This window comes from Myotis nattereri (genome assembly GCF_964212035.1).
Source record: "Myotis nattereri genome assembly, chromosome: 9".
In the NCBI taxonomy this organism is placed as follows: domain Eukaryota; kingdom Metazoa; phylum Chordata; class Mammalia; order Chiroptera; family Vespertilionidae; genus Myotis; species Myotis nattereri.
The window spans coordinates 79401856-79415918 of NC_138084.1; the positions used below are offsets into that span (position 1 = coordinate 79401856).

General features: G+C 55.1%; 1 pseudogene across 1 annotated transcript in view; it reads left to right on the forward strand.

The window, feature by feature from the left end:
• The first annotated feature begins 283 nt into the window (after nt 1-283).
• Nucleotides 284-14063, forward strand: part of LOC308524710 (polypeptide N-acetylgalactosaminyltransferase 11-like) — a 44301-nt pseudogene continuing 30521 nt past the window's right edge. The window contains exon 1 of the transcript in view: nt 284-337. The product of the transcript in view is annotated as a polypeptide N-acetylgalactosaminyltransferase 11-like (transcript). The remainder of the gene's footprint in view (nt 338-14063) is intronic.

Genomic DNA, 14063 nt, shown 5'->3' on the forward strand with positions numbered 1-14063 from the left:
CCCAATCAGCCCCGCTCTGAGCCCAACCAGGGGCTGCACCTAGGGATTGGGCCTGCCCTCTGCCACCCGGGAGCAGGCCTAAGCCAGCAGGTCGTTATCTCCCGAGGGGTCCCAGGCTGCAAGAGGGCACAGGCCGGGCTGAAGGACGCCCCCCCCCTTCCCCCTGAGTGCACAAATTTTTGTGCACCGAGCCTCTAGTCAATCTATATAAAATCCTAATAAGCAAATAGACTGAATGGCAGAACAACCGAACTACTGGTCACTATGATGTGCATTGACCACCATGGGGCGCACACAGAACATCACGGGCATCCGCCATGGTGGGATGGTGGAGCAGGTGAGCGGGGGCACCAGATCAAGGTGGGACACCTGTCGCTGTTATTGGGGTGAGTTTCTGGTAATTAAAAATTCTTTGCTCCCGTGTGCCATGGTCCCACCCAGTGCTCACACCCGCTGCCAGCGCCAGCTCCGCTTGCACCCACTGCCAGCACCCAGCAGAGGCCCCAATCGCTCGGCACCATCAGTGAGTGTGAGCAGCAGCTACTGGCCCTGATCGCCCCTCAGGGCTTCTTCACTGCCCCCTGCTCTTAAAGGGCAGTCAGGGCCAGCAGCCGCCTCTCACACCCACTGCCAGCGATGGCCCCACTCACACCTGCTGCTGGCGCCAGAACCACTGCTCACACCCGCAGCCAGGACCAGAACCACCACTTGCATCTGCTGCCTGTGCCCAGTGCTGGTCCCAATCACTTGGCACGGTCAGCCGGTATGAACTGCGGCTGCCAGCACCCGATCTCCCCTGAGGGCCTCTCCACCTCCCCCTGCTCCTGAGGGGAAATCAGAGCAGCAGCTGCTGCTCACACCCACTGATGGTGCTGGCCCCGTTTGCACCCACTGCTGGAGCCAGCCCCAATTGCTCTGTGCCATCAGTGGGTGTGAGCGGGGCCGGCACCATCAGTGCATGGGAGCGGCAGCAGCAGGAGCAGGGCTGCCAGCAGATGGGACTGGGGGCCATGGCAGGAAGAACTGGGTGGGGATGCAGACGATGGGCCAAGACCTGCCCCTGTGCCCACTGCAGCCTCGTGGCTCGCAGTTCCTTTCAAAGTGCACGAATTCGTGCACTGGACCCCTAGTGTTTAAATAATTAAAGAATATGATGACAATGACTTAACAAGTAGGGAATTTTAATAAAGCAATAGAAGCTATGAAAAAGAACCTAATGGGAACTATAGTTTTGAAAAATATAGTAGCAAAAATAAAAATTCACTATATGGGTTCAACATCAGATTTGAGATATAAGAAGAAAGAATCAGTAAACTTGAAGTCAATAGAAATTACACAATCTGAATAACAAGGAGAAAAGTTATTGAAGAAAATGAACAGAGCCTCGCTGAGACCTGAGGAACAACATGAATTGTACCAGCACACCTGCAATGTGAGGTCAGAGGAGAGACGGAGAGAAGAGGGCAGAAAAAGATTTGAAGAATCAAAAGAGGCCCCAATTTTGAAGTCCCCTCCACTACCCTGCTTTGGATTTGGGGAAGTGAGTGAGGAAGCTCCGAAGGTGCTGGGAGAGAGCTCCTGCAGGCCTCAGCTCGGAGCTGCCTCTCAGGAGGAGGCATCATCCCCACCGCATGCTGGGCGCAATGCTCGAACTTCCATCAGTGCACTGGCCCTCACAGGTCTGTGAGCCCTTCTATAGTCCCAAGAAGCAGAAAAGGCTCCGCGAGGTAAAGCAGCAGCCAGCGCACCGCCAGGACTGGAACCCAGGTCTCTCTTCAGGCCTTTCCCACAGCGCCCTGATGACCCAGCACTGGGGGCAGGACTGATGTGACCCCAGGCAGAGTGCAGCGCTGAGCGGAGGAACAGGCCAGAAAGAGGTGTGAGCACAGAAGCACCCACAAGTCTGCAGGACTCTCTCCTCTTCCCACAGCAAGTGCACCTTTTGCCAGGATGGGCTGTCCATTCCCCAGGAAGCCATACCCCATCTGTCGGGAGCTGATTCACCAGCAGGGGCTGGGGCTGGACAGGAGTCCTTTCTAGGCAGCCTCGGGATTCCCAACAGCGTCAGCCAGACTGACCCTTAAGACCAGGCCCACAGCCCTGTCCTGCCCTGGCGCGCAGTCAGTCTGGGTCTTCCTTCAGAGGGTGACCGCCGCTCCCCAGCCCTTCACGCTCAGCTGAAGACAAGTGAGGGTTCGGGTTGGGGAAGTGCACGGAGCAGGAGGCCACTGGAAGTGGGAGGGGAATAAGGCTGGGTGGGTGGGACATAGGGTTTGGAGGAAGGTGTGACCAGGACGAGAATGGAGGGCACCTGAGGGATCGATGCCCAGGCTGCGGAGGAGACAGCAGTGAGTCCCGAGGCTCAGCCTGCTGTGTGCACGCTCCAGATTAAATAACTGCAACTCCGCTTTTATTTCCTGTCTGACAGCAACTTATTGCAAAGGCAGCCACTTCTGACATTCTAATATTCAGAGTCACATCCTGTGGGATAAGCCCATCGCTGTTGCCTGACCAGTGACTTGTATCGGGCGAGGAGAGAGCCAGGAGGGGCAGGGAGATACTGGGACGGGGGGGGGGGGGGGTGCTGGCAGCAAAAGGAGGGGAAAGGTGCTCTGCAACAGGCCTCCGGGGGTAGCTGGAGTGCCTGATCGTCCCTCCCTTACCTACCCTGTGAACCCTCAGTAAAGCTTGTGAGCCCTCACCACATGCCAGGTCTGGGCCCAGCCTGGGAAGGAGGGGGGATGCTGGTTGACAGACCCCGCTGCAGGGGGCTCTCGCCCACATGGGTCAGGGCAGGCAGCATTTGCCCAGCAACCGGGCAGTGGTTAGAGACACACCTGAGCCCGCATTCTTCCTCCACAGCCTGCAGACAGGGCATCTCGGGAATCCTTCCAAACACTGTGTTTAATGAGAGCGGCAGGTTGGTCTGCTCCTAATGTCATCCAGGTTAAAAGAAGGGGTGCGAGGAAAGCGCTGACTGCCCGTGCCTGGGGCAGAGCGACTGATCACTGCGGCTGTGAAAATGACACCAGGTACAAAATGCTGCTGGATGAGGTGCCAGCAGAGAGCTGGGACGTGCTGGGGAGCACTTGCCCCTGAATCGCAGCGCCCGGGTTAGTTGGGAGCTCCCCACAGCCCACCATCCTCCCTGCTCCCACAGCCCACCATCCTCCCCTCTTCCCACAACCCACCATCCTCCCCACTCCCACAGCCCACCATCCTCCCTGCTCCCCACAGCCCACCATCCTCCCTGCTCCCCACAGCCCACCATCCTCCCTGCTCCCCACAGCCCACCATTCTCCCTGCTCCCCACAGCCCACCATCCTCCCTGCTCCCCACAGCCCACCATCCTCCCCTCTTCCCACAACCCACCATCCTTCCCGCCTCAGACCCGTGTGGGACCCTCCAGGCAGCTCCGTGTATGTATAATAGAATGGGCCAGAGTTTTCCATTCATGCCAGTCAAGCACCAAACAGCCAAGGACAGAAGCAAATGGGGAGAAAGGGGGACCCTCCCACTGCTGCCGGGAATGCAGGCTGGTGCAGCCACAATGGAAAACAGTATAGAGGGTCCTCAAAAAATTAAAAATGGAACTGCCTTTTGACCCAGCGATTCCATTTCTGGGAATATATCCAAAGGAACCCAAAACAGTACTTCAAAAGGATATATGCACCCCTTTGTTCACTGCAGTGTTATTTACAACAGCCAAGATTTGGAAGCAGCCCAAGTGCCCATCAGTAGATGAGTGGGGGAAAAGCTGTGGTGCATCTGCACAATGAGATATTACTCAGCCATAGAAAGTAGGCAATCTCCCCCTTTGCGACAGCATGGATGGACCTGGAGAGCATTATCTAAGGGAAATAAGCCAGTCAGAGAAAGGTAAGCGCCATATGATTTCACTTACATGTGGAATCTAATGACAAAAATAAGCTAACAAACAAAATAAGGGCAGACTTATAGATACAGAGAACAGACTGGTAGTTGCCAGAGGGAAGGAGAATTAGGTGGATAGGTGAAAAAGGTGAAGTAATTAAGAAGTATAATTTGATAATTACAAAATAGTCATGGGGATATAAGGTACAGCTTAGGGAATATAGTCAATAATGTTGTAATAACCATGTATGGTGCCAGGTGGGTGCTGGAAATATGGGGAGAATACATTGTAAAGTATATGATTGTCTAACCACTAAGTTATACACCTGAAACTAAGATAAAATAATATTGGATGTAAATTACAATTGCAAAATAAAATTTAAATTTCTTTGCAAAAAGAAGAGTATGGCCTCTACTATTTCAAAGGAAAGTATGCTTATAAGTTGAATAAAAATGTGAAAGATGTTTAAAGAAGGAAAAGGAGAAGGAGGAGGAGGAGGAGGAAGAGGGGAAGGAGGGGAGGAGGAGGGAGGAGGGGAGAGGAGGAGGAGGAGAAGAAGGGGAAGGAGGAGGAAGAGGGGAAGAGGGGGAGGCAGAGGGGGAGGGGAGGAGCAGGGAGGAGGGGGGAGGGGGAGGGGACGGGGAAGGGGAACGGGATGGCGAAGGGGAAGGGGAAGGGGAAAGAGAAGAAGTAAATGGGTAAGTTGGCCACTCCAGAGGAGACAGGTCATTCCAGAGGACTACAAACAAGTGACTGGGTGAAGCCAGGGTGGCCTTAAACTGGAATATAAGGCAGAAGGCTCTGTGGGGCAGGGAGACCAAGCAAGGAGTGAAAGGCCCAGCTGGCAATTAGAGGGCTGCTGCTGCCAGCCTGTGGCTGGACTCAGTGGAACGGGTGCTTGGCAGGAAGATGCTGACTTTTAAAGGACCCATGGGAAACCTTTAAGGGTGGGGGTAGGGGGCGGGACCAAGCCAAGAGGCTGGGGAGGAGGGGAGGGATCAAAGGCCTGTGGGTGTGTGAATGGACCCTGATTTGGGTGTCACCTTCCCAACTAGCCTTGAAAAGGGTAAAAAAATCTCTAGGCCTGAAAAAAAGAATAAACGCAAGGAAGAGAGAAGCTCAGAAAACACCTGAAGAGTTGCTGGCCTTTAAAAGGCAAGGAGTGTGTAATGCAATAAACATGGCAACAAAGCGCTCGTCGCCAGGCTAATTTTATTAGGACAGATCGCAAATGGCTGATTTCCTCTCACTAATGAGCAAATTAGTTGAATCTCTGATCTACTTTGAAGGCACGGATTCTAATAAGACAGGAATGACAGTGAAATCTGCGGTGAGATGTGGTGACACGTGCGTTTGGGTGGAAGGGAACCTCCAAGCATGGAGGCTGAGCTGGCATGGCCTTGCCCAGGGGAGCCTCTGGCCTTGCAGATCAGCGAGGCGCCCAGCCCTATCCAAGGCAGGTGGGTGTCAGACTCAGGTGCTGTCCCAGGGGAGCAGCCTGGGGGAGGAGCTGTGGGGGGCGGGTCACTGGAGGAGGAGCTGAGGGGGGCGGGTCTGGCGGGCCAGCAAGGTAGGCATGTTTCCAGCAAAGCTCCTGAGTGGAGCAAGAGGCCTCAAACTTTCAGCCACGTCCCATTGATGGGGTTTGCCCCCTGCCTCCCTGCCTCCCCGCCTCCCCGCCTTCTGGCCAGCGTATCCTGTGTGGAGAGGAAAACTTCCTAGGACACTCCAGCCTCTGGCAGTCCCAGTCGGCTGCCACCAAAGCTGAAAAGCTTTGTCAAACCAGCTTTCCCAGGACCGGAGTCAGGCCCCGACTTCCTTCCTTTGGGTCAGTTAGAGAGGGCGGGGGAGACAGGGTGCCCAGCTCTTCCCTGGGCAGAAGGGTCTACGGCTGGGTGGGCTTTGGTCCGGCCGGTCTTTGATGCCCATGCAGTGGCAGCAGTGTGCTGGGAGGCCCCCAGCCAATCAGCGCCCAGGGATGCTGCCTCCTGCCTGGAGGATGGGGAGAGGGTGGGGCCCCCCACTTGCTTTGGCAGTACCCTTGGCACTGGCAGAGGCTGAGCCCAGAAAGGCACCCTGCAGAAGACCAAGAGGAGGGCGATCACATGGTCCCGCTCACCTGGCAATGCAGGCCCCCACTGGGTCAGCCTGGCTTTGCGAGGCGTGTCCTGGGGAGGAGATCTAGGAGCAGGCAGCTCCCTGGCCTCAAACGTGCTCTAGTTGTTGCTTTCTGCTCAGAAGGACCTGAGAGAGCTGGGGGGTGGGGCAATGGGCATCACCTGAGAGTCTGCCCAATGGGGAGCCTGAGAGAAAGGCCCTCAGAGCCCAGGACAAGAATGAGAAGCCCCTCCAATTGTCAGTCTCTCTGGACCCCAGCTTGTCCTCAAAAGGGGAGACACTCATTTCTGCATATCTTGTGCACCGACAGAGGTGTGCTCCCTATTTCTGCAGGCGGAGTTCAGGGAGCTACTGCCCCCTTTGGGCCACACAGACAGTGTAAGCACCGGATGGAAGTCCCCAGGTGACACGCGTGGATGCCCCCTTAGCTGACCTGTGGATGGAAAGGGCAGCTCGTGAGAAGAGAGCATCTCACCAAGGACCCAACAGGGATGCCCTGAGGGATCCCATGCCCACTGTCCTTGTCCACCCAGCACTGGCCGGGAGTCCCATGTCCTACAGCCACCCTCTGGCGAGTCCGGCCCTTCTCCAAAGGCCCGGGGAAAGTCTCCTGTCCTGCATCCTCACAGCGAGGATCCCCGGATGCAGCCTAAATCCAGCCCCAAAACTGTCTCTGTAGTAGCTTCTCTTGGGAGGTCCCTTAGGGACAGCCCCAGGTTAGATGTGCGCCAGGCAGAGCTTACAACCCAGTCCATATGCCAGCTCTCTGCGTGGTCAACAGCTCTGACTGCTGTGGAGGCCACAACCACAGACCTCATCAGGGCTCCTGTCCTTCCTCCTGCCAGGTCCCCCCTATCTCCACCCTCCACACACACACACACACACACACACACACACACACACACTGCCTGTCCGTGCCCCTCCCCCTGCTGTCCCCGCCTCTCTGAAGCGCTCTGGCTGCATGTGTTATTCAGCCACTTCTTCAGTTGAGAGGCCTGGGGCCATGGGGCTGGCCATTGGTGTGCTTTCATCTCCCAGGTGCATGGGGAATGCAGACGAGCTAGCTGGTATCTGGGACACTGGGATCTCAGTCCTGGGTCTGGGGGAGCCCTCACGCATTGTGCTCCAGACCCACCCCTTACATGCTGCCCCCCAGATTAACCCGAAGGGGCTTTATCACCACCCAGGGAGCCACGACTGGATGCACCCGTTCCCCCCTGCTTCTAGGCTCAGAGATCTGACTTGGTCCCAGCGCGAGTTCAATGCCAGCTCTTTACAAGCAGCAGGTGCCGAGACTGGGCCCTGTAAACGGCGCCGAGTCACCTGAGGATGCGCTCAGGCTGAGGTAGCTTTAAAGCTTTGGCGCACCCTTGGGCCGAGGGAGAAAGACCCCTCGTGAAGGTGCCAAGAGACACAACAAATCTAAAGCCCACGCGAGAGCCAGCTCCGGCGGGCATGCCCACCCATGCCCAGGAGGTGGTGGGCGGTGGCAGTCTCTCCCAGAGAGGCAGGCACACCTCACACGATGTGCATGCGACTGTCACATGGCTCTGCTCCGCCCCTCGGGCTGCAGACGCCTCTGAGCCACTCCCATTCCCTGCCAAGAAGCAACCACCAGCAGCTTAGCCTTCTGTTACTCAAATGCATGCAAGAGTTGGGGACCTGGGAGAGATCTAGGGTCAAATTGCCTGGCCCTAAATATTGCTTACCTTTTGTCCATTCTATACCCATCTCCCCACAGCTTTAACCGCCCCGCCCCCGGGGATCAAACTAGGCTCTTTTATACACGTTTGTGGCCTTCCTGGATACAGTGTGAGATCCCAGTTCAAGACTAAAGAGGCCGGCCAGCCTGGCCTCCGCATGGGCAGGTGGAGTGCTAACAAGAGGGCTCCCCACGGCCTCAGATGGAGGAAGACAAGAGGAGCGGGGTGGCGCCCCCAGGGCTGGAGTCCCTCTCTCAGGCCCCTGCGCCTGGTGCCTCAGGGCCAGACCAGGAGCAGGACAAGCAAAGGGGCCACCACAGCAGAAGCCTCTCTCAGTGAGGCCCCCAGAGGCAGAGTGGGAGAGAAAGCTGGGAGCAGGGACAGCTGCCCACATGGGTTCCAAAGTGTAGGTTTCCTCACAGAAACCTGGGGACCCAGTGGCACACCCAGAAAACCTCGGGCCTGGTGAGGGGACCAGACAAGATCTCAAAAGTGTGACTTCTTCACTGACTCCTACATCCCAGGCTGCTTTTTCCAAAGGGACTCCCAAGCCTGCATTCCTTCCCCGCGCTCCCTGCTGCGCTGCCCACGGACCCAGCCTCGGCACAGAGGATGGGATGAGGGCTCTAGACTCACAGGGGGCCACGGAGGCCACTCACCTGCCCAGCCTTGGAGCAATCTGGGTCCTGTGCACAGACAGGACTGTGGGTTTGGGAGAGACGTGGGCCTCCCAGGCCTGTCTGCCAGCATTCTTCAGGCTCTAGAGCTGCAGTGTCTAAGAGAAGCGGGTGCAGAGGCCACACCCGTGCCCGTGTGGCTGTGTGGGGCCATATGTTCTAAATGAGAATCTTCCGAGCCAGGAGGCCAGTGTACAGCAGTGTCCGTGAGCTCCTCACTAACCTTCCACCCCCCTACTCCACGCCTGTTACCTTTCCCTACCATTTATGCCCCAAATCCTTGGATTTTTCTCACCCAACACATACACACACACAAACACACATGCACATGCACACACACCAATAACCTGGTCTGAACAACCCACCCAACCTGAAATGAGCTAGATGGGCAGGAGCATGAAGAAAACATGAAATAATGAAGAACAGCAAGCCAGGTATCCAAAGGCCTGGGCCTGGGAGCACCACTCTCCCAAGCTCAGTCTCCTCATCTAGAGTGCGGGCAGCAGCGATAGTGCTGCCGGTGGTATTGACCATGACACCCTGCAAAGCACCGCGCATCCCTCCCCTCGCCTGGCACAGTGGCGCGGGCACTGCCCGGACTCTGGAGCACCTGAGCGCAGCCTCCCTGTGCGCTGACAGCACCGCCTCAGGTTCCCTTCGTCGCTGTGGTCCCTTCCACTCCTACCTCCTGTGTGTCCCTGACGTCTGAAGTCCCAGTCTGCCTCCAAGGGCGGTTTGAGAGCCAAACGAAGGTGTGAGTGTGGAGGGGCTTATGGCCTGAGGAACAGAAGGGATGTCCCTGGGCCTCACAGTGGGAGGAGGGAGGGAGTCCTTCTTCCTGGGCTCATCCTCCACGGAGCATCCAGCGCCCTGGCCACCTGGGCCAGGCTTTTGCCCAGGGCCTGGGCCACCTGCGCCAACTCTGCGACCATAGCAGGTGTGTAGCTATTTCCACTGGGGTTGGAAATCCTGGGCTTTTTGTAGTTTTGAGTTTAAGATCTTCAGACCTCTCCCTCTGCTCTTTTCTTTATTAAAGTTTCCCTCACTCGGCTTATGTAATACTCAAAATCAATTGCTCATTTTACTGTCTATTTAGAAATGAAAGTGGGATTTACAGAGAGAACCTGCAAGCCAGGAGGCAGCCCCAGGCTGCGCCCGAGGCGCTGGGAGGGAAGGCCCAGGCAGCTGGCTCCCAGGCACAGTGGTAAAGGAGCTGAGCACGTGGGGTCTCCAAGGGCCCGCGGCTGGCAAAGGCCCCAGAGCTGAGCTCTCGGTTGACAAGGCCACAGCCTCCCTCCTCTGCGCTCCCTCACCCCCATATAGGGCCTGGAACATAGCCTCCCTTCAGGCCACAGCTCAACCACTGAAATGGGCCCAGATCAGCCCATTCCAGCAATAGTTGGTCTTTAAAAGATAGCAATTCACACTCATATGCAGGTGGCTCACCCCCAACCCAGCTCCCCACAGGGCTGGACTCCAAGTAGGCGCTATGGCTAGGCATGGTTGGTCTAGAGATCCAAGAGGGAAGAATTCTAGCAAATCCTTGTAAAAAGGCAAATGAAAAGGCCATGGAACTGGTAATAAGCTCAGTGGTCAGCAGCAATTAGGAGGGAGGGGTGACCAGGCGGAGCACAGGGGATTCTAGGCAGTGAAACTATTCTGTATGGCGCTGCAATGGTGGATACATGTCATTACATGTTTGTCAAAGCCCACAGACTATACAAAGCCAAGAATGAACCTGAATGTAAACTATAAATATTAGTTAATAAGGATGTATCAGTACAGGTTCATCAGTCTTAACAAATAGGCCACACTAATACAAGATGTTACTAATACAGGAAACTGTAAGGGAGGGTAGAGGGGGTATCTGGGAGCTCTCTCTACTTTCAACTCATTTTTTTAAACCCAAAATTCTCTAAAAATTAAGTCGATTAATTAAAAATAATAATACTAGCCAAAAATCTGGAAATAACCCACATGTCCATTATTGGGTGAATGGTTAAATATCCTGTGTTAGATACATACCATGGAACACTGCTCAGCAATACAAGAAATGAACTACGGATTCACACACACACACACACACACACACACACACACACACACACGGCCCTGGTTCTGGTGACAGAGCCACTAACTGGCTGCATGGCCCAGACAAACACCGCACTTTCTGGGCCTGAGTGTGGCCCTGTGGGAACCCTCTCACTCCAGCCTCTCACCCCTGTGACGAGAAGAAAGAGGATGGAGCTAACTCTGATCCCTCTCTTGCCTCCAAGGAAGAAGATGCTCTCCACAGCCCCTGGCTCTTCGGCAGCCCTGATGGCTACACGCCTCCCGGGGTTCTCCTCTGGCCAGGCTCGGCCCAGGCCCGCTCTGCAGGCCCACGAGCCCATGCATCAGCAGCAACAGCCCCCGGGCTCCAGCCGCTCTGCAGTCCCAGCTCACTTTCTCCTCCGATGCCCGCTCTCCTGACTGGTCCATACATCACCAGGAATGCAATACCCTTAAAAAAAGAAAACCATTTTGCTCTGAACTAACAAAGTCAGGCCTCATTGTTCCCAATATCACCCAGCGATTTCTGAGCGAGGGGAGTGTTGAATTGGAGTAGGAAGATGGCAATTGGTCAGGGTCCGCTCACATGGCGGGGGTGGGGGTGAGAGCCCAGGGAAGGGGGAGGAGGGGCTCAGCGTGGAATTAAGAAAGAAGGATGCTGGGGCGCCCAGAGGTGGAAGCAGAGGTGACACCCTAATATTTCCTGCCTCTGCACTTCCGACTCACTCTGCTCACCTATGCGTTCACCAGGGCGTATCTTCTTTACCAATTAGGATCTCCTTTCACAATGCGGACACGCCCTCGGAGCTCAGCCTTCTCACTGTAAGTTCCTGCAACGGGGCGTTCCCGGCCAAAGAGAGTTTGAGCAACTTCAAAACCCAAAGAGCATTACGCAGTCTCTGCCTGCCCAGGGTCACCAAGTGTGCTTCAGGGAGGGCCCCGGGCCCCGCCTCTAGGGAGCATCGCGTGACCCACCTCTGAGAGAACTGCTTGCCCCTTGTCCTGCTACCATGGCATCGGCTCTTGCACAAATTTAGCACCTCTCCCAGTTACTCAGCTCCTAGGCCACATAACACACACAGCACTGAGCTCCGCACGTTAATAATCTAATGCTGTAATAAATTACATGTATGAGCATGGGCCGTGTTTATTTATTAATTTACAGTTATATCTTCAGTCCCAAATACTGTTCCAGATTATCGTAGGGGTTTAATAAACGTCAGATGAGCAAAATACTCTTGTGGCTGTCCGGTTCTGGTCACAGTGCTCATGGGCACCAATCACCTAAAGGGACATCAAAACCTCTTATGAGAAAGAAACTCATTGTCCACAGTCCTAGGCCAGTGCTGCCCTGCAGAACTCTGCAATGATGGGATGTCCTATGTCTGGGCTGCCCAACACACAGCTACTACCTACTGAGTACATTGAAATGCGGCTAGTGTGATGGAGGGAGTGACTTTTACACTTTAATTGATTTAATTTTAATTCATTTCCATTTGAATAGCCAAGTTGGATGGTACAGTTCTAGAAAGAAGTGTCGCTGGAGATGGGCTCATGAATGAAATGCACGTGGAAGCTCCTTGAAGAGCCTGGGGCCACAGCGCAGCTCAGTAACAACGAGCTCACATTTGGCTTTGCAGCCCCGTATCTCACATGACCAGCCAGTCATCAACCTCTGCGTCTCTGTCCCCCGCGAGTAACAAGCATAGCATGTGCCTCCTGGGCTTCCTCTGAGGGCCAGTGAGTCCCTGTGTGAGCAGTGCCCTGCAGAGACTGTGCTCGCCGACGTCGGTGTTCCTCTCACGGGAGCGTAGTCGGCATGAAAATGTTTGTTGCGTCGGAATGTGCATCTAAAACATGTATATGTTAATATACTAGTATAGTGATCACTTACCAAGCGTCAAGCTGTGCTAAGAACCTGACAATAACCCCGAGAGAGAGGTGTGCTTATTTTCCAGGTGAGAAACTGAGTTTAAAGGAGGTTGGGTGCCCACATTCCAGCTGGCAACAGGCCTGCTTCCAGAATTCCCACTCAGCCTGCTTCTTCGTCTACAAAAAGAACCTTTGAATAGTATCTATGTCACATGGTTGGCGGGTAGATACATAAGATAATGTGGATGGCCTGAGCTTAGTATAAAGCGAGGGTTCCCAGCTGGGGCAAGTCCTCCCCAGGGGACATTTGGCAGTGTCTGCAGACCCTTTTGGTTGTCACACCTGGGGTGGGGGTGCTGCTGGCATCTAGTGGGTAGAGGTTGGGGATGCTGTCAACCATCCTGCAGGCACCGAACAGCCCCACAGCAAAGACTCATCAGAGCCAAAGTGTCAGCAGCACTGAAGTGGAGAAACCCTGGTCTAGAGCCTCACAGAACAGCATCAACACATACTGACAACAAGAGAGAGAAGGGAGCTGAACCTACACGTCCCAAAGGGGCAGCATTTGTTCAGAGCTGGGAAGAGCAGTGCTGAGGTTCAGGGAAAGGATTCGTTCTTCACATCACAGCCACGTGAAGGGGCAGTGTGCCTGGCACGGCCGGGGCGTGCTCTGGAGAACGGAATCCCCACTCCCTACACTTGTGATGAATGTGCATTAATGCGAGGCTAGGCAAGGGGGAGGGGAGCCAGGGGCTGAATCACCGGGGCTCCAAATCTCCCCCTCCCACTCTCTCCTTTCACAGGTGAGAAGCGGAGAGCAGGGGAAGGTTCTGAGCCACAGACAATGTGGGCAAAAAAGCCTGGAGCTCCTGGCAGAGGTGAGTCACACCCATAGCCTTATTTTCCCGCGTACAAAGTATGATTGATACATTCTGCTCCCCATTTCACTGAAAGCTGCCCAGTCTCCAAGAGGTTAGCGAGTCAGCCAAATGCCATCATCGACATCACTATTTATTGAGCACTTATTATGGGTCATGTACTGCACTAAAGGCAAAATCTCATTTAGCCACAGCAACCTTGTCTTACAGATGAAGTAGCTGAGTCCAGCCCCAGGCTATCAGAACCTAGAGCAGCATCTAATCACCATGCGGTCCTTCCTCTGGGTGTCACACTGGGGCCTGAACAATGAGTGGGATGGGCGCAGGTCCTACTCTGCCCTCCACATGCAGCCTGACTGGCCAGGCATCTTCATGCAGCCCTGACTCCCTGCAGAACTCAGAAGGGTCTGCCAGATACTGGCTCTGTGCCTGGCACTGGGACTGAGATGGGGAGGCTGACTCCTTGCGCTCCATGGGTGAAGGCCAAAGTCACAGCGTCCTCCTACTGTCCTTGGCACTCAACCCGATTTGGGCCAGGGAGGTAACAAAATAATAACGGTGCGTGCCAAGTACGTGCTGGAATCAGCAAAGCCCTGTGGGAGTTCAGAGCTCACACCTCAGAGCTTGGGGATCAGGACACACGACAAGACAGTAGAGAGGGCTTCATCAAATCCACACCCTGCACGAGAACTTGAAGGGATGAGACTGGTTCTCCTGACAAGCTTGGAGTGAGAAGTGAGGAAAAGTGCACTCCCGGCGGCGGGACTTGTGTGAACAAAGACACTGAAGTGGGGAAAGGAGGTTCCAGCCGGCCAGAGCTTGGGAGAGAACAGGCCACCCTGGGAGGCAGCCAGAGGCAGAGGGGCCGGGCAGGGGGCATCCACGCGCC